We start from the raw sequence: 26,430 nt of genomic DNA, 5'->3' as shown, positions 1-26,430 counted from the left end.
ACCTAAGCCTATTTTCCCAACACACACATGATGACGACAAAGTCTAATCCTTTGTCTTTCGCTTCTGCAGCATAGATTTACAAACTGGAGATTAACCAAGACAATTGGCTACGGATTGTTTTTCTTCCTCTTTTAATATGATGCTTTATTCCACCGTACATACTGTACAGTGCAGTATGCACAGACATGCAGGGACAGATTGCAGTCAGTCCCCGTCTCTGTGACAAGACAGGAAGTGACAGCTGGTGGGATTGTGAAAGAGGAGAGGAGGTTCAGTAGGAATGAACTGAGTCAGGCTGTGTGACTGACTGAGCATCTGGAATTAACAGGAAGCATTCAATTTACAGTAGGAGCCGGAAAGTAAACTAGGCTACCCTGAGACGTTAACTCAGTCACGAACCCTCTGGGAGCATTGATCCTCACAAAATGGACTCTGGCCTTATTACTATATCTCAATGGGTATGTTTACCAACAGTGGATGGGCAGAGCAAAGCAGAAGTAAGTAAGTAAGTAAGTTCTACTTTACAAGAATTTACTGTGTGCTCTGATAGTCGCCTGTATTCTGCCATAGATAAGAGCTATACAGAGTCTGAATGTACAGAGCAGGATGGGTTTAAGGGACAGGTAAATACAGTTGAAGTCGGACGTTTACATACACTTAGGTTGGAGTCAGTAAAACTTGTTTTTCAACCACTACACACATTTCTTGTTAGCAAACTATAGTTTTAGCAAGTCGGTTAGGACATCTACTTTGTGCGTGACACAAGTAATTTTTTTTTCTTCTTCTGCCTCCTAGAGATGAACGTATTTTGGTGTGAAAAGTGCAAATTAATCCCAGAACAACAGCAAAGTACCTTGTGAAGATGCTGGAGGAAACAGGTACAAAATTATCTATATCCACAGTAAAACGAGTCAAGGTATTGGTGTGGCCATCACAAAGCCCTGACCTCAAACCTATAGAACATTTGTGGGCAGAACTGAAAAAGCGTGTGCGAACAAGGAGACCTACAAACCTGACTCAGTTACACCAGCTCTGTCAGGAGGAATGGGCCAAAATTCACCCAACTTATTGTGGGAAGCTTGTGGAAGGCTACCCAAAACGTTTGACCCAAGTTAAACAATTTAAAGGCAATGCTACCAAATACTAATATAGTGTATGTAAACTTCTGACCCACTGGGAATGTGATGAAAGAAATAAAAGCTGAAATAAATAATTCTCTCTACTATTATTCTGACATTTCACATTCTTCAAATAAAGTGGTGATCCTAACTGACCTAAGACAGGGATTTTTACTAGGATTAAATGTCAAGAATTGTGAAAACTGAGTTTAAATGTATTTGGCTAAGGTGTATGTAAACTTCAGACTTCAACTGTATGTAGTCTCAGATATCCCAGACTGTCACGTTCGTCGTATGAAGGAGACCAAGGTAAAGCGTGGTATGCATACATTCTCTTTATTAAAAGAATGAACACCGAACAAACGAAACGTGAAGCTATACAATATAGTGCTGACAGGCAACTACACATAGACAAGATCCCACAACACAAACAAGGAAAATGGCTACTTAAATATGATCCCCAATCAGAGACAATGATAAACAGCTGTCTCTGATTGGGAACCATATCAGGCCAACATAGACATACAATACACCTAGATGACAACACCCCTAGACATACAAAAACCCTAAGCATACAAAAACCCTAGACATACAAAACTAGCGTGCCCACCCTAGTCACACCCTGACCTAACCAAAATATAAAGAAAAACAGAGACATCTAAGGTCAGGGCGTGACACAGACCTTGGAACATTGTGGGCTAGGCAATGGCCAGAACATTGGAATATTGAGGTAGGCAACATGTCTGTCTCTAGAGAGACTAGTAAATATGTGTAAAAGGAGTGAACGGATGCTCCAATGGAGACACAGTAGGAACTGATTTCCTGCCAAACACCTGCCATCTTGTTTGGAGGACAGAGATATTCATTACTCAATATTGAACCAACGTCTTATCTGTAGGAGAACAGACTAGCCTGGAAAGCTTATATAGAGAAACAACCTGTTTGTGTCTCCACATCCTTCTCTTTGTACTTCAGAGCGGAGATGATGGGAGAATGTAAATTGATTGATTACAGTCTGCCTCTTGGTCATAATAACAATATTTGTGAGAGATGGAAGACAACACTTACATAAAAAAGCTTTCAAGCTGAATACCAAGGCAGGAATAGACAACTGGCACAAAGAAAAAAGATCCAGATGACATGTTGTGTTTACTCTGGGTAGATGCATTACAGTGTGGTCTGTGTGATAACCATTCCACATATTTTCCTGTGATTCCTTTGCCTGTCCAAGGTCAACATGAGAATACTAGATCTGATTGGATGGCTTTGATGTGACCTCCAGGAAGTAGAGTGGTTTTCCACCAGAATCTCAGGCAGGGAGGGAGGGGTTGAGGGAGGAGAGGGGGAATGGATAAAGGAAAGGGGTTGGTGATAGACTGTAGAGTACTCTGCATGTAACCCTGTCTGTGTTGCAGATTAATATCATAGTTTGGATTCCAGGAATAAAAGGAAGTTAGGGGAATTATTATTATTCCTATACAGTGTTGGTGTGTACTACATGTAGTTGTAGTTTAACTAGTAATTTAAGTACATTTTACAGTATCTTGGTGGTAGTTGAACTAAATTCTAATCTTGGTAGTGTTTTAGTAGGTGCTAACTTTTTTTTGCCATATAGCAGTATAGCTAATTAATGGAACTACACACAACTTTTTGGGGGGTAAAAATGTTATTTAAAAAATGATTAAGAATTTCCTTTCGTTTTCTGCAGCAGACCCGTTTAATTTTCAATTGAAATATAGTTTTTGTGTTTAATAGGCTAAATAACACATTCTGACTGCAGAGTGATCTGTTTTCTTGCAATTTGTAGACAATGAAGTTTCAGATTTAGATATAATAATTTTTCACAAAGTAGTTTGGATGTAGTGAACTACTTTTTCAAAGGAACTTTAGTTAAATAAACTATATTTTTCTTTAGGGTAGCTTTAGTGTAGTTTAACTTCTTCCAGTGTGAAGTAATTGGTAGCTTAGTAAACTATGTTTTCAGAGTCGCTTCCCCAACACTGTTCCTAAGCTAGAACCTACTAACTGCTTATTATCAGAAACTGACAACAGGCTCCTCCTTCTCCTCCTAGCTCACTAGTGATGTGAGGAAATGGTGATTGTGTAATAACACAGGGCTGAGGGCCTTCTCAGAGTATGTAAGTGGCCAAGAAGCCCCGCTGTGTCTTCCAACCGGCTTGTGTCAGAGCGCCAGACGCACTGATAGTAGCTGCCAACCTCAAATGAATGCAATATATCGACCGTCAGTGGCCGAGATTATAAATGGCTTCTATTGATTTACAGTCTGAGACAGAGATCACGTCTGTGTGTCTCTGTGGTTTTGAGAGACAGGAAGAGAGTGAGAGATGCTTCATCTGTGTCTCTGTATTGGAACAGGAGAGACGGAGAAAAATACTTCTAATGTCTCTCTCAGTATTGGGGGGGGGGGGGGGGGGGGTAGAAGGCAAGAGAGAGACAGTATCGAGTGGCACATAGATCTCTCTACAAACACTTTCTCTCTCTGCCAGCCAGGCCTCAGCGGGGGTGTTTGGCACTGAAGGTCAGATACCATGCCAGTATAGCTTCAGAAAGAAGAGTAGCCACTCAGAACCACAGAAAAAACAAACACTCGTTTCTCCCTCAAAAGGATAATTTTCATTAGTTTCACAGCAAAGTAATTAAGATATTGTGATTTAATATCTCTGCTCTGTTGAGCTAACAGCTTGAGTTGAGATAAGCTGGTGGATGAACATTAAATAACACGGAAGTGTGACATAGGACAGTCAAAAACACACTCTCCAGAATAGATTAGCATCTTAGATATTGAGAAATATGTATCTAACCGAATGGACTTTATGTTCAAGTGGATCATCTCCCAGCACCACAACCATACCCAGGAAAGATAGTAGTAGCCTATCCACCAAAGTTGGGGTCAATTCCATTCCCTGTCAGGTGGAACATGGAACCCTTCAATTAGAGAATAATCTAATTCTGACTGAATTAACTTCAGATTGATAGAGTTGACATTCACTCTGTTATTCACTTCAAACACACATGGGTAAAGGCTTCCCATAGGAATTTGGGAGAAAAGAGACATCCTACATATATGTATATATATATATATTTACAGTTGAACTCTGAAGTTTACACACACCTTAGCCGAATACATTTAAACTCAGTTTTCACAATTCCTGACATTTAATCCTAGTAAAAATCCCTGTCTTAGGTCAGTTAGGATCACCACTTGATTTTAAGAATGTGAAATGTCAGAATAATAGTAGAGAGAATGATTTATTTCAGCTTTTATTTCTTTCATCACATTCCCAGTGGGTCAGAAGTTTACATACACTCAATTAGTATTTGGTAGCATTGACTTTAAATTGTTTAACTTGGGTCAAACGTTTTGGGTAGCCTTCCACAAGCTTCCCACAGTAAATTGGGTGAATTTTGGCCCATTCCTCCTGACAGAGCTGGTGTAACTGAGTCAGGTTTGTAGGCCTCCTTGCTCGCACACGCTTTTTCAGTTCTGCCCACACATTTTCTATAGGTTGAGGTCAGGGCTTTGTGACGGCCACTCCAATACCTTGAGTTTGTTGTCCTTAAGCCATTTTGCCACAACTTTGGAAGTATGCTTGGGGTCATTGTCCATTTGGAAGACCCATTTGCGACGTAGCTTTAACTTCCTGACTGATGTCTTGAGATGTTGCTTCAATACATCCACATAATTTTCCTCCCTCATGATCCCATCTATTTTGTTTAGTGCACCAGTCCCTCCTGCAGCAAAGCACACCACAACATGATGCTGCCACCGCCGTGCTTCACAGTTGGGATGGTGTTCTTCGACCTGCAAGCCTCCCCCTTTTTCCTCCAAACATAACGGTGGTCATTATGACCAAACAGTTCTATTTTTGTTTCATCAGACCAGAGGACATTTCTCCAAAAAGTATGATCTTTGTCCCCATGTGCAGTTGCAAACCATAGTCTGGCTTTTTTATGGCGGTTTAGGAGCAGTGGCTTCTTCCTTGCTGAGCAGCCTTTCAGGTTATGTCGATATAGAACTCGTTTTACTGTGGATATAGATACTTTTGTAACTGTTTCCTCCAATATCTTCACATGGTCCTTTGCTGTTGTTCTGGGATTTATTTGCACTTTTCGCCCCAAAGTACGTTCATCTCTAGGAGACAGAACGCGTGTCCTTCCTGAACGGTATGACGGCTGTGTGGTCCAATGGTGTTTATACTTGCTTACTGTTGTTTGTACAGATGAACGTGGTACCTTCAGGCGTTTGGAAATTGCTCCCAAGGATGAACCAGACTCGATTTCTTTTGATTTCCCCATGATGTCAAGCAAAGAGGCACTGAGTTTGAAGGTAGGCCTTGAAATACATCCACAGGAACACCTCCAATTGACTCAGCCATGACATTATTATTTTCCAAGCTGTTTAATGGCACAGTCAACTTAGTGTATGTAAACTTCTCACCCACTGGAATTGTGATACAGTGAATTATATGTGAAATAATCTGTCTGTAAACAATTGTTGGAAAAATGACGTGTGTCATGCACAAAGTAGATGTCCTAACCGACTTGCCAAAACTACAGTGGGGAGAACAAGTATTTGATACACTGCCGATTTTGCAGGTTTTCCTACTTACAAAGCATGTAGAGGTCTGTAATTTTTATCATAGGTACACTTCAACTATGAGAGACGGAATCTAAAACAAAAATCCAGAAAATCACATTGTATGATTTTTAAGTAATTAATTTGCATTTTATTGCATGACATAAGTATTTGATACATCAGAAAAGCAGAACTTAATATTTGGTACAGAAACCTTTGTTTGCAATTACAGAGATCATACGTTTCCTGTAGTTCTTGACTAGGTTTGCACACACTGCAGCAGGGATTTTGGCCCACTCCTCCCTACAGATCTTCTCCAGATCCTTCAGGTTTCGGGGCTGTCGCTGGGCAATACGGAGTTTCAGCTCCCTCCAAAGATTTTCTATTGGGTTCAGGTCTGGAGACTGGCTAGGCCACTCCAGGACCTTGAGATGCTTCTTACGGAGCCACTCCTTAGTTGCCATGGCTGTGTGCTTCGTGTCGTTGTCATGCTGGAAGACCCAGCCACGACCCATCTTCAATGCTCTTACTGAGGGAAGGAGGTTGTTGGCCAAGATCTCGCGATACATGGCCCCATCCATCCTCCCCTCAATACGGTGCAGTCGTCCTGTCCCCTTTGCAGAAAAGCATCCCCAAAGAATGATGTTTCCACCTCCATGCTTCACGGTTGGGATGGTGTTCTTGGGGTTGTACTCATACTTCTTCTTCCTCCAAACACGGCGAGTGGAGTTAGACCAAAAAGCTCTATTTTTGTCTCATCAGACCACATGACCTTCTCCCATTCCTCCTCTGGATCATCCAGATGGTCATTGGCAAACTTCAGACAGGCCTGGACATGCACTGGCTTAAGCAGGGGGACCTTGCGTGCGCTGCAGGATTTTAATCCATGACGGCGTAGTGTGTTACTAATGGTTTTCTTTGAGACTGTGGTCCCAGCTCTCTTCAGGTCATTGACCAGGTCCTGCCGTGTAGTTCTGGGCTGATCCCTCACCTTCCTCATGATCATTGATGCCCCACGAGGTGAAATCTTGCATGGAGCCCCAGACCGAGGGTGATTGACCGTCATCTTGAACTTCTTCCATTTTCTAATAATTGCGCCAACAGTTGTTTCCTTCTCACCAAGCTGCTTGCCTATTGTCCTGTAGCCCATCCCAGCCTTGTGCAGGTCTACAATTTTATCCCTGATGTCCTTACACAGCTCTCTGGTCTTGGCCATTGTGGAGAGGTTGGAGTCTGTTTGATTGAGTGTGTGGACAGGTGTATTTTATACAGGTAACGAGTTCAAACAGGTGCAGTTAATACAGGTAATGAGTGGAGAACAGGATGGCTTCTTAAACAAAAACTAACAGGTCTGTGAGAGCTGGAATTCTTACTGGTTGGTAGGTGATCAAATACTTATGTCATGCAATAAAATGCAAATTAATTATTTAAAAATCATACAATGTGATTTTCTGGATTTTTGTTTTAGATTCCGTCTCTCACAGTTGAAGTGTACCTATGATAAAAATTACAGACCTCTACATGCTTTGTAAGTAGGAAAACCTGCAAAATCGGCAGTGTATCAAATACTTGTTCTCCCCACTGTATAGTTTGTAAAAAAGCAATTTGTAGAGTGATTGAAAAACTAGTTTTAATGACTCCAACCTAAGTGTATGTAAACCTCCGACTTCAATTGTATATATATAAATAATCAAATTAATGAAGAGATGACAGCTGGTGTAATTACACATGGTCATGAAAGGCCCACAAAACTGCCAGACGAACAAGGATAGGACATAATCAGAGTGCATTTTACATTTTCATTGCGTTCATTTAGTTCAAGTCACAGTCCATTAAAGATGTGAACAACAGCACCGAGAGCGAAACGAGCATCTGAAGGAAACGGCTTCGAAGTACTGTAGCAAGTGGGAGAAAACAATTATAGGGCTGAAAATAGAACCAAATCAAGTCCAGAATTCAATCTCCACAACACAAACCTCAAGGTGTCTTTAACGCTGGCAATACAATATATTGTGTTCCTATATGAGATACACTCTTAGCTCAGCGATCCACTCTCCTGTTACACATACTGTAGTATTAGGACATGGCTTCATCAGTTTGGATCTGTAATGTCCTTGAACATTCTATATAATGGAAAGAATCCATTCTCTGCTACCTCTCTCCTCACGTCTCACGTCCCACCCCCGTCCCCCCCCCCCCCCCCTGAACTCAATGGACTGTTCCTTTCAATTCCCTCGCTCTCTCCACCACGGCAAACTAAATCACTCCATTTCCTCGGCAAATTGAGCATTGACCACTTAAAGAGGTGCGAATGATGTACCCATTTTCTCCACGCACCACATTTAGATGTCAGACAGGCTCATTCGTTCCATCCCACTTCTCTCCTCTGAGTCTATCTGTAGGACTTTGGAGGACGTGGAAGAATCGTGCGATCAAGGTAGTGGAAGGGTTAAACGGAGGTAGATTGTCCTCTAGGGTGGGGTTTGGTAATTGAGTGTGAGGGAGAGGGTGATGGAGGTGTTTACGGTGGGACTGGGACAGGTTAATAATAAAAGATCAGCCTGGCTGGATGGAATGAGAAGCCTGCAGAGAGAGAGAGAGAAGAGAGAGAGAGAGAGAGAGAGAGAGAGAGAGAGAGAGAGAGAGAGAGAGAGAGAGAGAGAGAGAGAGAGAGAGAGAGAGAGAGAGAGAGAGAGAGAGAGAGAGAGAGAGAGAGAGAGAGAGAGAGAGAGAGAGAGAGAGAGAGAGAGAGAGAGAGAGAGAGAGAGAGAGAGAGAGAGAGAGAGAGAGAGAGAGAGAGAGAGAGAGAGAGAGAGAGAGAGAGAGAGAGAGAGAGAGAGAGAGAGAGAGAGAGAGAGAAGCTTAAATAAGATGAAAGAGGAGAGAGAGAATGCTGCAGAGAGCAGAGCTACATGAAAATATGAAAATTGTTGGAGGGGGTAGATGAGGGATGATGACAGCTCTAGGGAAAAGTCACTTGGGGCCCAGAGAGGGGAGAGGTCAGGCTTGTCTTTTGCATGTCTGGTAATAGGCAGAATATCAGAAAGGGAGAAGTCAGGTTTGAACATTGTCTTCATAATTAATATATCTGTGAAACCATGTGAAGGGCTCCACTATGTCTGTATGCCAGTCATACCCTCCTAGAGAAACAAGTTCTGTAAAGGAATGCGAGGAAGAATCTCGCTATGTTGTTAACCCTTTCACTTCATGTTGGTTTCTCAGGCTACTCTATGTGGTGGGATTGAGATACAGATGATATTTCTATGCTTCAATAATCAATGCTAGACAATTGTAGAGCCAAACACATGATATGCAAATATGGTGTTATCCTGAGTGCAACATCTTTAACCTGTTTACTGTGACAATACTTCAATTTGGAAGCTGCATGTTTGTAATATGTCTGAAACTTTGGCATGCTGAGTTGCTGATTAACCCAGTGAACGGTTAAAGGGTAGACCCCAGAGAGGCTAGATAGGGTCGAGACTAGGAGCTCTGACTGTATTTCAATTTGGAAACTAACTGTGGGAACAGATGAGGAGGAGGATGACCCAATCACATGCACTCTCTCTCTTCCTGGAACCAGACTTTCCAGTGGGTGTAATGGCCGTTGTATAAAGAAGGTGTGGACCAAAGCGCAGCGTGGGAAGTGTTCATGATTATTTATTTAAAAAACTGAACACTGAGACAAAATAACAAAATGTAACAACACGAAACAGTTCTGTCTGGTGAAGACACAAAAACAGAAAACAACTACCCACAAAGCATCGGTGGGGAAAATCTACCTAAGTATGGTTCTCAATCAGAGACAACGATAGACAGCTGCCTCAGAGAGAGAGATCAGCACTGGGCTAATGGCTGAAACACAGGAACAGTAACTAAAGTTAAAATCGGCCTCTCTGAGATTGACTGTACTCTGCAGTCAGGATGCTCCTATCCTAGACACGTGTTTGCTCATAATGATAGATGATTCAACAGGAACGTGTTTGGCATGGCACAATGATCATCTGTGTATGGAACACAGAGCACTCTTAGTGCGGCAGGTAGACTAGTGGTTAGAGCATTGGGCCAGTAACTGAAAGGTTGTTAGATTGAATCCCCAAGCTGACAAGGTAAAAAAAATATATAGTTCTGCCCCTGAACAAGGCAGTTAACCCACTGTTCCTCGGTAGGCCGTCATTTTAAATAAGAATGTGTTCTTAATTAACTGACTTGCCTAGTTAAATAAAGGTTAACAAATTTAAAAAACAAAAAATCTATTAGGGGTACTTGAGTCATGCAGCACTACCATAATTACACCAAACATCACTGTCACGTTCCTGACCTATTTCTGTTAGTTTGTTGTATGTGTTAGTTGGTCAGGACGTGAGTTTGGGTGGGCATTCTATGTTTTCTGTTTCTATGTTGGTTTAAGGGTTGCCTGGTGTGGCTCTCAATTAGAGGCAGGTGTTTGGCGTTTCCTCTAATTGAGAGTCATATTTAGGTAGGTTGTTTCACAGTGTTCGTTGTGGGTGGTTGTCTCCTGTGTCAGTGTTTGTCACACCATACGGGACTGTTCGGTTTGTTTGTACATCGTTCCTTTTGTGTAGTCTATTTTCCCTGTTCGTGCGTTCTTAGTGTTATATGTAAGTTCGTATAGTTCAGGTTTGTCTACATTTTGTTTTGTTATTTTGTTAATTATTTCAAGTGGTTTCGTTTCGTGTTTTTCCCGTCTTGTTTTATTAAAATTATGTCATCACAACCCGCTGCGCCTTGGTTCAATCACTACTCCTCCTCTTCGGTTGTAGAGGAGGAGGAATACCGTTACAATCACCCACTCTCTCCGTTCTGTACATCCTATTGTGGTGACTCATACTCGTAGATGTTGAGTGACCAGGCTTCTCCACCAGGACTCAATTCTCTCAAGGTTGCTTCGACCTAACAAATGTGTTTTGTATGAAAGGCACATGCAGTATATTCATACGGCTATCTGAACATGTACGTACATGTTGCTCCATTGTAAATATTTTGGAATCCAAACAGAAATTTCAAATGATATTTTACTTGACATTGTCACACTAACACTGATTGCACCTTTAGACTACAAAAAAAACAGCTGTTTGTTAACCAATAATGTCACAGACAATACATGCTGAGTTGCACGAAAGTGCTTTAACTCTCTTATCACCACTGACAAAGGCTGTGAGGAATACGGACTCACTCCAAGCATTGGGCCTGCCTTGATCCTCTCCAATGTAACCATTCTTTGACGCGGTCCCTTTTTTTCTCTAGAAGCACCCTATTAATTCCACACACATTGTGAAAGGCAACATCAGCTGTGGTTGGAGTCAAATGTTCTAAACATTTATGGACTTGTCACACTATCAATAGTCTATCCTATTTTCGTGCAACAACACATTTTATGTAGCTTTTCAGACTGTTATTGAGATGAAAGCTGATGACGATGTTGATGACGATGATTGTGTGTGTGTGTGTCTGTGTGTGTGTGTGTGTGTGTGTGTAACGCGGTGGCGTTAGAATCTCTCTCAAACCCCACTGAAAGCTCCACAACAACAGTAGAAGCCACTGGAGAGCACATTAGGCACGCCCCATTAGGCCTGCGGTTTGATCACTAAACACGCTCGTCTCCTAATGTAATCAGGTGATATGACGCAATGATCTCTCACCCTTTTAAAAGCCACAGATCCCTGGCTACACCGTGTACTAGGCGACATACAGCGCACTGTGACAGAGACAAGTCAATAAGTAGCCTATAATCGGGGTTTCACCCTAGTGTAATACACGCTGACTGATAATGGATGAGGGATCGAGAGGCAAGTTAAAACTCGGAAGACTTTTGACTTTGAAAAAAGTCCAATCTTCTTGTGTGAAGACTACACATTGACATTGTAGTAGACAGAAAACCTCCTTCAGTTCTTTTGAAAAATATTGTGGTGCTTCAAGCCTGAAGGTCCTGGCAGAGAGAGGAAGGAAGTGTTTTGTTGAAAGGAGCCGCAGCCACACGGTCAGATAACCACTAACAGGGAGAGGCTAGGGGGGATTACTGGAGACGACAGCAAGTAGGGCATATTTGGTTTTGGGGCCATGCAGGGTAACTGCTGGGAGTTCCATGAAAATAAGTAATTGGAGAAACACACACACATACACACACACATACATCCCTACTGATAGATTAGATGATGGCTCTGTTATTTTAAAAGAGCTAACCATAGGGTAAAGTCTGAGTTTGTACCTGCTTTGACATGGTAGTGGCTGGTGGTTATGTTTTTATTTATGACTGGCCAACTAGTCAAGACTTCAGGACTGGAGCTTCTTAGTGTTTAGCAAACCTGATCCAGAAGCCTGCAGACAGGTTTTAATTGATCTGGTGATGGGTCACACTCAAGGCGTATTAGAAGTCAGGCTGTTTGCATGCAATAGTACTTGCATGTTACAACAGAAAGGCATCTTACCTGCCATACACCCTAATCAGAATGCACAACCGCTCATAACATCTTTGGAAAATATAGTACATTGACTTTAAACACTGTTTTTTCTCTCTCTCTGAGACAGGAAGGTACCCACATGAAATAATACTACAGTTTACTATTGAATATTACAGAACATACTATAGAATTATATAGTAAACTGTAGTATACTGTAGAATACTATACTACACACTGTTTTATCCCTCGATCACGTGTAGTACTTACTATAGAATGTTGTAGCATACTGTAGAATACTATAGTAAATACTACTGTATTATCCACAAAAAACACTATAGCAAATACTAATGTCTGCAAAAACACTACAGTCTGCAAAAACGATAAAACAAATTAACTAGAGAAAATTCTCTGCCCATTCCTCTCCCCATATCGCAATTTGTGCCTACCGTAAGTGAGAAATCTACATGCCAAGTAAAGAACATATATTGTGTTTTGTCTAGTCTAGGGTGTGTGTATTGTCTAGGGGGTTTTGGTAGAGTTCATGGGGTTGTGTTCAGTGTAGGTGTTTATGTAAGTGTATGGTTGCCTGGTTTGGTTCTCAATTAGAGACAGCTGTCTATCGTTGTCTCTGATTGAGAGTCATATTTAGGCAGCCATAGGCATTAGGTAGGTTGTGGGTAATTGTCTATGTGTAGTGTTTAGTGGCAGCACTATTTGTTTATATAGCTTCTTTGTTGTTTTGTTAGTTTGTAAAAGTGTTTGTTTCGTCTTCATTATAAAGAGAAGATGTATCATTATCACGCTGCGCCTTGGTCCTCTCTTTCACCTAACAACGATCGTGACAGAAGGAGAAAGCCTCCACTTCTTTTTATTTAACCTTTATTTAACTAGGCAAGTCAGTTAAGAGCAAATTCTCATTTACAATGACGGCCTACCTCGGCCCGAACCCGGACGACGCTGGGCCAATTGTGCGCCTATGTCAAAGATAATAAAACAAAAACACTATAATATTACAGTAATCTCTGCAAAAACACTTGAGTAAATAGTACATTATAGTATAGTCCACAAAAACATTACAGTAATTACTATTGTGCTTCTACACCTGCATTGCTTGTTGTTTGGGGTTTTAGGCTGGGTTTCTGTACAGCACTTTGAGATATCAGCTGATGTAAGAAGGGCTTTATAAATACATTTGATTTGATTATACTACCATTTTCTTTAGCTACAGTATTTATACTATAGTTAACTGTAAATACTACAGTATACTACAGTAAATATTACACTTTATTGCTTTAGTACGCAAAAACACTACAGTGAATAGTATTTATAATTCTTTTTATGTGGGTAGGTGTCTGTAGGTCTACCTTCTATGCGAGTAACCATACCATACTGTGGTTATGAATATAGATTATTATTTTATTATTTTTATTTATTTCTTCCTTTATTTAACTAGGCAAGTCAGTTAAGAACAAATTCTTATTTATAATGACGGCCTCCAAAAGGCAAAAGGCCTCCTGCGGGGACAAGGGCCTGGGATTAAAAATAAAAAATTAATACAATATAAATATAGGACAAAACACACATCACAACAGAGACAACACAACACTACATAAAGAGAGACCTAAGACAACAGCATAGCAAGGCAGCAACACACGACAGCACAGTATGGTAGCAACACAACATAAAAACAACATGGTAGCGACACAACATGGTAGCAGAACAAATCATGGTACAAACATTATTGGCACAGACAACAGCACAAAGGGCAAGAAGGTAGAGACAACAATACATCACACAAAGCAGCCACAACTGTCAGTAAGAGTGTCCATGTCAGTAAGAGAGTCTTTGAATGAAGAGGTTGAGATAAAACTGTCCAGTTTGAGTGTTTGTTGCAGCTCGTTCCAGTCGCTAGCTGCAGTGAACTGAAAAGAGGAGCGACCCAGGGATGTGTGTGCTTTGGGGACCTTTGACAGAATATGACTGGCAGAACGGGTGTTGTATGTGGAGGATGAGGGCTGTAGTAGATATCTCAGATAGGGGGGAGTGAGGTTTAAGAGGGTTTTATGAATAAGCATCAACCAGTGGGTCTTGTGACTGGTATACAGAGATGACCAGTTTACAGAGGAGTATAGAGTGCAGTGATGTGTCCTATAAGGAGCATTGGTGGCAAATCTGATAGCCGAATGGTAAAGAACATCTAGCCACTCGAGAGTACCCTAACCTGCCGATGTATAAATTATGTCTCCGTAATCTAGCATGGGTAGGATGGTCATCTGAATCAGGGTTAGTTTGTCAGCTGGGGTGAAAGAGGAGCGATTACGATAGAGGAAAGCAAGTCTAGATTTAACTTTAGCCTGCAGCTTTGATATGTGCTGAGAGAAGGACAGTGCACTGTCTAGCCATACTCCCAAGTACTTGCATGAGGTGACTACCTCAAGCTCTAAACCCTCAGAGGTAGTAATAACACCTGTGGGAGGAGGGGTATTCTTCTTGCCAAACTACAGTACCTTTGTTTTGGAGGTGTTCAGAACAAGGTTAAGGGTAGAGAAAGCTTGTTGGACACTAAGAAAGCTTTGTTGTAGACTGTATCATCTGCATATAAATTAACGAGAGAGCTTCCTAATGCATGAGCTATGTTGTTGATGTAAATTGAGAAGAGTGTGGGGCCAAGGATCGAGCCTTGGGGTACTCCCTTGGTGACAGGCAGTGGCTGAGACAGCAGATTTTCTGACTTTATACACTGCACTCTTTGGTAGAGTTAGTTAGCAAACCAGCACAAAGACCCTTCAGAGACACCAATACTCCTTAGACGGCCCACAAGAATGGAATGGTCTACCTTATCAAAAGCTTTGGCCAAGTCAATAAAAATAGCAGCACAATATTGCTTAGAATCAAGGGCAATGGTGACATCATTGAGGACCTTTAAGGTTGCAGTGACACACCCATAACCTGAGTGGAAACCAGATTGCATACCCGAGAGAATACAATAGACATCAAGAAAGCCAGTCAGTTGATTGTAGCCAAGTTTTTCCAACACTTTTGATAAACAGGGCAAAATAGAAATAGGCATATAACAGTTAGGATCCGCTTGATCTCCCCCTTTAAATAAAGGACGAACCGTGGCTGCCTTCCAAGCAATGGGAACCTCCCCAGAAAGGAGAGACAGACTTGGCGATGATAGGGGTAGCAACCTTAAAGAAGAAAGGGTCTAAACCATCTAACCCAAATGTTTTTTTGGGGTCAAGTTTAAGGAGCTCCTTTAGCACCTCAGACTCAGTGACTGCCTGCAGGGAGAAACTTTGTAGCGGGGCAGGGGAAAAAGAGGGAAAAGCATTGGGGATAGTCGTATTAGAAGGAGTGGGAGATGAGGAAATGTTGGACGGGCAAGGAGGCATGGCTGAGTCAAACAGGAATCCTGACTTAATGATTAGTGATTAAAGAGCTCAGCCATGTGCTTCTTGTCAGTAACAACCACATCAGCAACATTAAGGGACATGGGCAGCTGTGAGGAGGGCTTATTCTCCAGGTCTTTAACCGTTTTCCAGAACTTCTTGGGGTTAGACCCACAGAGAGAGAACTGCTCCTTAAGGTAACTAACTTTGGCCTTCCGTATAGCATGAGTGCACTTATTTCTTATTTGCCTGAACGAGAGCCAGTCAGCCTGAGTATGTGTGTGCCGAGCCTTTCGCCAAATGCAATTCTTGAGGTGGAGTAACTCTGCAAGATCACGGTCGAACCAGGGGCTGAACCTGTTTTTAATTCTCATTTTCTTTGTGGGGATGTGTTTGTTAACAATACCACTGAAAATATCAAAAAAGAAGGTCAAAGCGCTTTCGACAGATTCTATACCATTTTACAGAGGACAGTTCATGAAGGAAGGCTTGCTCATTAAAGTTTTTTAGCAAGCGCCTATGACAAATCAGGACAGGTCGTTTCACTGAGCAGCCATTACGAACACAGGCTGTAAAACAGTGATCACTAAGGTCATTACAGAAAACACCAGACTGATACCTATCAGGATTATTTGTGAAGATAACATTGAGGAGAGTAGCCTTTTCTGGGTGTTTGGAGTCATACCTTGTGAGATTGGTAATAATCTGAGAAAGATTTAGGGAGTCCCATTGCTTTAGGACTTGGTCAGGTGGTTAAAGCATGTCCCAGTTTAGGTCACCTATCAGGACAAATTCAGACTTAGTGTAAGGGGCCAGGAGAGAGCTTAGGGCAGGTAGGGTACAGGCCGGTGCTGATAGAGGACGATAGCACCCAGCAACAGTCAACAAAGAGCTATTTGAAAGCTTAATGCTTAAAACCAGCAAATCAAATTGTTTGGGGACAGACTTGGTGGAGACAACCAAGCATTTAAGGTGATCCTTGGTAAAGATTTCCACTCCCCCACCTTTGGAAGATCTGTCTTGCCGGAAAAAGGTTATAACCAGAAAGTTTAACATCAGTATTCAAAACACTCTTCCTTTACCACATCTCAGTAATGACCAACACATCAGATTGGAGCTGCGAACCCACACTTTCATTTGATCCATTTTAGGTAATACGCTTCTCGTGTTAATTATGTATAGCTTTCCTGGACCTGGGTTAGTGGTAATCAGATAAATGGCATCCTGGCTGTTTTCTGAAAGTCATTCGGTGGAAAAATAAATCTGAGCTCAAATTACATCTCAGGCCAGCCAGGGAACCATGGAGCCTTTTCTCCTATCATGCTTAGAAATCGATATTCTTTCTCCTCGGGTTCTTTAGAAAGAGAGCGGCTAACTAGGATGATGACAGAATCCATTGTGAACACAATACAGAGGCCTGTACAAGATTACAAATCGTCACCACACTGGAGAAAGGAATAATGGTGTGACAGTGTCAATAATTTTTCATGTCATGTTCAAAATGTCCTTGTTCTCAAATTACAATATTTTTCTAAAGTGAAGCTACATTCTGCTTATAAACATGGACTGTGTTTCTCTTCATTGTCCCTTCATATGTGAAGAGATAACCGTAGTTTCCAGAAGCCATTCAGATATGAATGTTTCATGCCTTACTGACTTAGAGCCAGATGTTCCCCTGCCAGGCAGATAGTCTGTCTAGCTCTCCTTCCTGTCTTCAGACTTCTACATCAACAGCCCAGGGAGGGAGAGATGCTGCTGCCATTACTCTAGCTTCCCAACCAGCAGCCTGCGGTCTGAGTGGCCCATTCCCATAGTAGACTTTACGTAGCTTGGTCAACCCTGATGAAAAAAACAGCATAGACCAGCCTTCATTTAGTTTTCTATGGTGACCAGTCTTTGCTGTATTTTTGCTGGTGACCAGCGTAAATTGGTTACCCACAAAATCAGCATCAAGTCACATTATGCTGGCTTGCAAAGTAATATCTAATTTCTATTGGAATCCAGCCTGAATGGAGATAGCACACAATTGGAACTTTATCTTCACCCACAATCTGCATTCAGAATGACTGCCAGTGTAAAATAGATGAATGAGACGAGCTAAGCCATCTAAACTGGAACAACCATTTCAGGAATGGGTGCAATAAGTCCAACTAAAAGATTGGATTAGCTTAGTAAAATAGGGTGGGGCTTGGTAATTGAGTGTGAGGGAGAGGGTGATGGAGGTGTTTACGGTGGGACTGGGACAGGTTAATAATAAAAGATCAGCCTGGCTGGATGGAATGAGAAGCCTGCAGCGAAAGAGAGAGAGAGAGAGAGAGAGAGAGAGAGAGAGAGAGAGGAAAACAAGTTGTGTAAAGGAATGCGAGGAAGAATCTCGCTATGTTGTTAACCCTTTCACTTCATGTTGGTTTCTCAGGCTACTCTATGTGGTGGGATTGAGATACAGATGATATTTCTATGCTTCAATAATCAATGCTAGACAATTGTAGAGCCAAACACATGATATGCAAATATGGTGTTATCCTGAGTGCAACATCTTTAACCTGTTTACTGTGACAATGCTTCAATTTGGAAGCTGCATGTTTGTAATATGTCTGAAACTTTGGCATGCTGAGTTGCTGATTAACCCAGTGAACGGTTAAAGGGTAGACCCCAGAGAGGCTAGATAGGGTCGAGACTAGGAGCTCTGACTGTATTTCAATTTGGAAACTAACTGTGGGAACAGATGAGGAGGAGGATGACCCAATCACATGCACTCTCTCTTCCTGGAACCAGACTTTCCAGTGGGTGTAACGGCCGTCGTATGAAGAAGATGTGGACCAAAGCGCAGCGTGGGAAGTGTTCATGATTATTTATTTAAAAAACTGAACACTGAGACAAAATAACAAAATGTAACAACACGAAACAGTTCTGTCTGGTGAAGACACAAAAACAGAAAACAACTACCCACAAAGCATCGGTGGGGAAAATCTACCTAAGTATGGTTCTCAATCAGAGACAACGATAGACAGCTGCCTCTGATTGAGAACCACACCCGGCCAAAACCAAAGAAATACAAAACATAGAAAATGAACATAGAATGCCCACCCAAATCACACCCTGACCAAACCAAAATAGAGACATAAAAAGATCTCTACGGTCATGGCGTGACAGTGGGGGACAGGGAATAGACAGGTTATAGTGTGTTAGCACTCTCTCTGTCACTCACTCACTCACTCTCTCTCTCTCTCACTCTCACTCTCACACACACACACACACACACACACACACACACACACACACACACACACACACACACACACACACACACACACACACACACACACACACACACACAGATCAGCACTGGGCTAATGGCTGAAACACAGGAACAGTAACTAAAGTTAAAATCGGCCTCTCTGAGATTGACTGTACTCTGCAGTCAGGATGCTCCTATCCTAGACACGTGTTTGCTCATAATGATAGATGATTCAACAGGAACGTGTTTGGCATGGCACAATGATCATCTGTGTATGGAACACAGAGCACTCTTAGTGCGGCAGGTAGACTAGTGGTTAGAGCATTGGGCCAGTAACTGAAAGGTTGCTAGATTGAATCCCCAAGCTGACAAGGTAAAAAAATATGTAGTTCTGCCCCTGAACAAGGCAGTTAACCCACTGTTCCTCGGTAGGCCGTCATTTTGAATAAGAATTTGTTCTTAACTGACTTGCCTAGTTAAATAAAGGTTAACACATTTAAAAAACTAAAAATCTATTAGGGGTACTTGAGTCATGCAGCACTACCATAATTACACCAAACATCACCCACTCTCTCCGTTCTGTACATCCTATTGTGGTGACTCATACTCGTAGATGTTGAGTGACCAGGCTTCTCCACCAGGACTCAATTCTCTCAAGGTTAGTAAATGATGTGTGTGTGACTATGGTGTGAAGAAGTGTACTAGCAGTGGTGTAAAGTACTTAAGTAAAAATACTTTAAAATACTATTAAAGTAGGTTTTAGTGGGTATCTGTACTTAACTTTATTTATATTTTTGGCTACTTTTAGGGTCAGTTTGTTATATCTGGAGTACTTCTCCTGTCTTATCCGGTGTCCTGTGTGAATTTAAGTATGCTTTCTCTAATTCTCTCTTTCTTTCTCTCTCTCGGAGGACCTGAGCCCTAGGACCATGCCTCAGGACTACCTGGCATGATGACTACTTGCTGTCCCCAGTCCACCTGGCCATGCTGCTGCTCCAGTTTCAACTGTTCTGCCTGCGGCTATGGAACCCTGACCTGTTCACCGGACGTGCTACATGTCCCAGACCTGCTGTTTTCAACTCTCTAGAGACAGCAGGAGCGGTAGAGATACTCTTAATGATCGGCTATGAAAAGCCAACTGACATTTACTCCTGAGGTGCTGACTTGCTGCACCCTCGACAACTACTGTGATTATTATTATTTGACCATGCTGGTCATTTATGAACATTTGAACATCTTGGCCATGTTCTGTTATAATCTCCACCCGGCACAGCCAGAACAGGACTGGCCACCCCTCATAGCCTGGTTCCTCTCTAGGTTTCTTCCTAGGTTTTGGCCTTTCTAGGGAGTTTTTCCTAGCCACTGTGCTTCTACACCTGCATTGCTTGCTGTTTGGGGTTTTAGGCTGGGTTTCTGTACAGCACTTTGAGATATCAGCTGATGTAAGAAGGGCTATATAAATACATTTGATTTGATTTGTACTTTTACTTCACTGCATCCCTAAAGAAAAGTATGTAATTTTTACTCCATACATTTTCCCTGACACCCCAAAATACTTGATACATTTTGAATGCTTAGCAGGACAGGAAATGGTCAAATTCACGCACTTATCAAGAAAAAAACGTCACCTATCATTCTTACTGCCTCTGGTCTGGCAGACTCACTAAACATCACATGCTTCGTTTGTAAATTATGTCCGGATGTTGGAGTGTGCCCCTGGCTATCCGTAAATAAAAAAACAAGAAAATAGTGCTGTCTGGTTTGCTTAATATAAGGAATTTGAAATAATGTATACTTTTACTTTTGTACTTAAGTATATTTAAGAAATTAGATTTACTTTTGATACTTAAGTATATTTAAAACCAAATACTTTTAGACTTTTACTCAAGTAGTATTTTACTTGGTGACTTTCACTTTTACTTGAGTCATTTTCTATGAAGGTATCTTTACTTTTTCTCAAGTATGACAATTTGGCTCTTTTTCTACCACTGTGTACTAGTTTCATATCCACACTGTATGTGCTGTCTTCTACCATTTTCATGTCTTCTACCATTGCGGCTCCAAGTGGCAAGGAGAGGTAGTGCCACGAGTTAGAGAGCGCAAGAGAGAGAGAGAGAGAGAGACCAATCAACCTGCACATGTCTTCTACTGTATGTTTATTGTTATTGTTCAATGTATGGTTATTTTGACACTTGGTTATTGTTGTTACTGTTGTCCCGTTGACAATTTTGATTCTCATTTTTATATTGTAAATAAGCTTTGGCAATATGTACACTGTTACGTCATGCCAATAAAGCAAATTGAATTGAATTGAGAGATAATACACTTTGATTTATTATCTACTTAACTTGCTTTGGCAATGTTACACATGTTTCCCATGCCAATAAAGCCTTTAAATTGAGAGAGAGAGAGATTGAAGGTTGGGAAGGAATACGTTTTGAGAGGGATCATGATGGCACTGGGCAACTTAAAGCTGGAATCAGAAATTGTAAAACTGCTACGTCATTTGAGATATTACAACAACAAAGACATTACTTCAAACAGCGAACACTTTCCCCCCTCTCGGAAATCATTGCACATAATTGCATGCGCGATAGAACAGTAGAGTAGCCTATGTATTGCGATTTTTTTTTTTTACCATGATGCTATTCGGCTTCGTCTTATAAACGAAACACAAACAATAATACATGTGCAGGGGCGAACAGTGTTTATATGCCCTTCACACCCTAGTTGAGGACTCCAGCCCACAGGACAGGCTTTGGCTAGATGGGATGCCGCTAATGTCAGAAGTGACAGGTTAGGAGAATTTAGGGATCTAGTCTAAATGAAAAAAATTCTCCCTGACGTGACTCAAACACGCAACTTTTGACATCACTTTGCCATTAGCTGCATCATTTCTAGACATGACCCAGAGGACAGTCATTGAGGAGTGTTGCTAGTGTGGCATATTCCATTGGTGGCCTGAAGATATTTTATTTCTGTGTCTCCCTCCTGCACTGCCCCAATTATGCAATCAGGACATCACCCAGTCTTATGCTCTGAGTCCAGACACACTTTGGCGAGTCACTGGGTTGCTTTTGTCCTTTATCCTGCACAGATGACAGTGCTGAATCTGTGCTTGTTACAATATGCGTGGGAATGTTCCATAGAGCTTTTGTTCCAAGTCCTCGCTTGGTTTGAATTGTCTGGTTGTGTGTTAGAGAGTGGCTGTCTGGCAGATAGGTCAAAGTGCAAAGATCAAGGAGAGGTCAGAGATGCACATATCCATTGCAACCAGGAAGTGCATCACTGTGTGGCCAATAAGGCGCAGCGATTGGCCCTCACCCTCTCCAGGCAGTTTGGCCAGGTGGCTGTTGCTTGGCATTTACATGCTCCTCAGATGGAGAAAACGTCACAATAAAGAGGTCGTAAGTCAAACATGATTGTTTTCAGGTCATTTTGAAGTCGGTACAATTCTTCAACCAATGCGATTTTAGCTAGCTAGATAAGCTAGCAAATGTTGCCAATAATAAAGTTAGCTAGCTTGCTTAACATTGACAATATGGTCAAACTAGCTACATTATCCACATTGATAAATACGTTTGTGATTGTCAAAAACTGAGTTGTTGTCATCTTTAGGTTGAAAAGGTGAAAGGCCAGTGGCGAAACATCACCACTTGGCAACTCAGGTAACAACATTTTCTCAGAGTTTCACACTTGTAATTACGACTTGGATGGTTGTTGAAGTGAAATTCCCCAGTCGGAACTCCAAACTTCCAATAACTCCGATTGCATGTGAATGCCCCGAAACAAAATGATCTATGCAAGACTCAGTTTGCAAAACGAACTATGCAATACATTTTGTTGTAGGCAGAACGCATCGGAGTAGGATTCTATTTCATTGACAGGTTCGACTCAGTCCCATACTCTACACAGACCGGTGAGCCATAACCAGCCAGAGCTGCAGTAGTCCTATATGCAAATAGACCATTACCATATATAGATCTGTGCCATTCACTTTGAACTGGACTGTGTTTACAGCATGAGCGGTTGTGAGTAGATGCTGTTGTTTTGAGATCAAAGTGAGAGCTACATGTAGCCTCGTGTGCACATTTGTTCATGTCCTTTCCTAGTTAGTGAGTTATTAGCCCAGTTATAGATAATTTGTAGTCAGCAATGGGGGAGTGATTGTTTCCTACAAGAGCACAAAACGTGTGCATTTCTAGCCATCTTTGAAAAGTGAGTCAGGTAAAAAGCTTACATTTTGAGACAGGCTTGATTAAGCTAAGTAGTCAACAGGCAGAGGGGAGCATCATTTGTCTGATTCTCTGTAATAATGGTATGGGAATAATGATGCCTTTTATTTTGTAAAGTGGTTTCTTGCATCAAACAACACAACAACATTTTAAGTCACCTCCTTGTCTGAAGGACAAGTGGAGAAACAGGTTAATGTCAAGCTCTGCATGTTTTTTTCAATAGAATATAGGCCTACATTGAACACCACACATTGTCTACTACCGTAGGCTGAATGATAGAACAGCTATTTCCATGTTAAAATGTTATGGGATGCATTTTCTCCATTGTTTTTGATGGTAGACCACTCTGGTAGGCCTACATTACGATCAAATAGCCACAGCAGCCTACTTGACCACTGTTAAAACTGTAACTTAAAGCGGATACAGCCTCAGTGTTAACAGTAAATGCTGAATTTTCACAAAATTCAAGTTTGCACTCAGCAGACCTGAAATTTGCTCCGCGCCGAAAGAATTTGGAGGGAACATTGGCTGCACTTCATGTGCGCAACTCAGAAATCAAGCGTTGCTTTTCAATGATCAATGAGAGAAGACAAATATACTCTAAAATGGCAGCGTAGCCTATACATTGTTGAATTATTTAACGGAGCAAAAATGTATTTTATTTAATAACAGAGCATTTTCTAAATTCAAACGTTCTACCTGCAACTAGCGATGGCAGTTTAGAAGACACTGGTTACTTCCAAGTCGAGAATGAAGAAAGTATCGCCATGTAAATGTTGGTCAAAAATCTGCTGCTTGCGGCTAAATAGCACCATGTTGTCAATGGCTAATGATGAGAGACGTTTTATTCCATCAGCTAATGCACTTTACTAGTGCCGCCTCCGGCATACAGTTGCCGGCCCGCAGCTGGCAGGCGTTTGTGGTTCCTCTGCACTACAGCCCTTCAACTGCAGGCCACTGATAATCAAGTGATCTCCCTCCTGATATTTGACTGGCATTTCCCTGGTCTGATCAGGGTTTGGTGTCTAATATTCTAACTCTTCAATCCATACTGGTTTCATATAGCGAAATAAACAAAAAAGTCTCAAATCTAGTGAATATCTATCATGATTCTCATCACAAATCTAGTCAATATTAATCATTTTAATTGTAAATAGAATAAACAATTGAAATGATATACAACCTCTGAAGACAAAGTGGCTCGCTGTACTACCCTTGCATTTTTTAAATGGACTATTAGTGGTGTTTAGACCCGTATTGAGCTATGCGCCTTCCATTATAATCAGTCGAGTCAGATTGCGGCTGCTGGTAAAATGATTGCTCTGTTTGGGTCAATCGACAACAGTACAGCTAAGATGCCAATTCCTGAACATAGCCTATCCTATCCTAGACCCCATGAGCTTATGTCAGATAGTCCATCAACGTCTGTCTCATCACTGTGTAAGTTCTAACTTACCCTTTCTCCTTCAGGTTTCCAGCAGATCATCGTCTCTGAAGAGGAGCTTTCCCCTGAGCTGCAGCATTGTAAGCAGGAGTGGAGCCCCAGTCTGGCGAGGCAAATGAGGATTCACATGAGATAAATCATATCATTGCCACTTTAGTGGCAGGTCGTTTAGCACTGGTGTTAATCACATTAGTGATAAACTATATTTCTATATATCTTTCACTCCTTCCAATCTGACTCGTCTGGGGAGACGGAGGGGAGGAACCACATTAATACCATGACTGGCTAATCTTTCACAACTGCCTTTCATTTGACACTGCGTATGAGACATTCACACAGGGGAGGAATCTTCCACGTTTTCTGTCGAAAATGCTTTAGTGCCAGAAGTGAATAGTCATCAGAGAACACACAGAGGAGAAACCATACAAGTCAAACGATTGCTTCAAAACAAAGCCAAAATCCTAAAGCCTACAGGACACACTTGATTGACCTTTACTTTGGTAGCTCTGAGGCCCGCTCTCCATTAAAGGCTATAATCAGGACATATTCTACATAACCTGTCGTTTTCCATTCTGTGAAACAATTTTTCCACTGAGATCAGAACTTGTATGTTTCATTGTGTAGCCCACCAGAAACATGACAGTGCCTTGTGTGGGAGAAGGGCATCAGACAGAAGGTTGAGAGGCACATTTTGTAACTCCCACCTGTGAGTGGAGACCCGGTTCTTGGGGGAATAATATACTGTATGCCTTTGGCTATTTGTAATACTTCAAATACAGTTACTATTGTTCATAGTTTTTTAACTTGATTATGTCGTATGGTCATCTTCTATAACTGTCAGTTTCACTTCCCGATTGTGTTATTTTTCTGTTTGTATCAGCAGGTGGTAAGACCAGAAACACACCTCAGCGTAGGACGGGCTCATTGTAATGGCTGGAATGGCATAAGTGGAACAGAGTCAATCATGTGGTTTCCATGTTTGTGTTTGATACCATTCCATTGATTCCATTCCAGCCATTACAATGAGAGCTCCTCTCACCAGCCTCCTCTGGTCCACATGCACTATAAGGTATAGACCAGAGATAATGGAACTATATAACTAACTACATGTGGGAAACAGTTATAATAAGTAATAAGGTGATGTGGAATTATCATAATTTAATCTGAAAGACAACGCATTGGGCGCGTCCGAGTGGATCACCTTTGTCAAGTCTTTCAAAGTGCATTGCATTATGGGGACAAAAAGGATCCGACTTGAGCCTACATGAACTTTACAACAACCATGTGATCAAAGGTGGTGAAGTTTCGACGGCAGTCGACTTCAATTTTCTGCAGTTGCTCACCAGCTGCAATTTGCGGTCATCGCCTGCATTGCGGGAGGCACTACTTGTCAACCAATCATTAGTGTTTTTGTTTGACCCGCATGAGTGTGACGAAAGACATGACTGAAAGAGGAAGCAGCTTATCTGCAATTCATATGTATACTGCAGATATGTACAAATGAATATGATTTTTGAAGCTCTCTCTCCCCAATTGATGGTAGAATGTACACACATTCTGTATATTTACAGTTTGTGAGAGTGTGATATGGGGGTTGGAGACATGTTTATTTCAACATTACAAAGAAAAACGTTCATAAACAATGGCAACACTGCCATGTTGTAACGTCCTGACCAGAGTTCTTATGTGTTTTGCTTGTTTAGTGTTGGTCAGGACGTGAGCTGGGTGGGAATTCTATGTTGTGTGTCTAGTTTGTCTGTTTCTGTGTCCAGCCTAATATGGTTCTCAATCAGAGGCAGCTGTCAATCGTTGTCCCTGATTGAGAATCATATATAGGAGGCTTGTTTTGTGTTGGGATTTTGTGGGTGATTGTTTCCTGTCTCTGGGTTTGTGTTCTGCACCAGATAGGTCTGTCTCGGTTTTCACATTTGTTATTTTGTATAATGTTCATGTATTCGTCTCTTTGTTTATTAAAAATGTTGA

At 41.6% G+C, this 26,430-nt stretch overlaps 1 long non-coding RNA gene across 1 annotated transcript; it reads left to right on the top strand.

Moving 5' to 3' along the window:
* The first annotated feature begins 290 nt into the window (after positions 1 to 290).
* Positions 291 to 26,430, top strand: LOC139566381 (uncharacterized). The gene is made up of 4 exons (XR_011673097.1): positions 291 to 506; positions 797 to 879; positions 5,361 to 5,467; positions 24,474 to 26,430. It is a non-coding gene; the product is annotated as an uncharacterized lncRNA (long non-coding RNA).

This window comes from Salvelinus alpinus, chromosome 38 (assembly GCF_045679555.1).
Source record: "Salvelinus alpinus chromosome 38, SLU_Salpinus.1, whole genome shotgun sequence".
Classification (NCBI taxonomy): Eukaryota; Metazoa; Chordata; class Actinopteri; order Salmoniformes; family Salmonidae; genus Salvelinus; species Salvelinus alpinus.
Note: the sequence above shows the minus strand (reverse complement) of the source record. Positions and strands in the feature narration are given on the sequence as shown.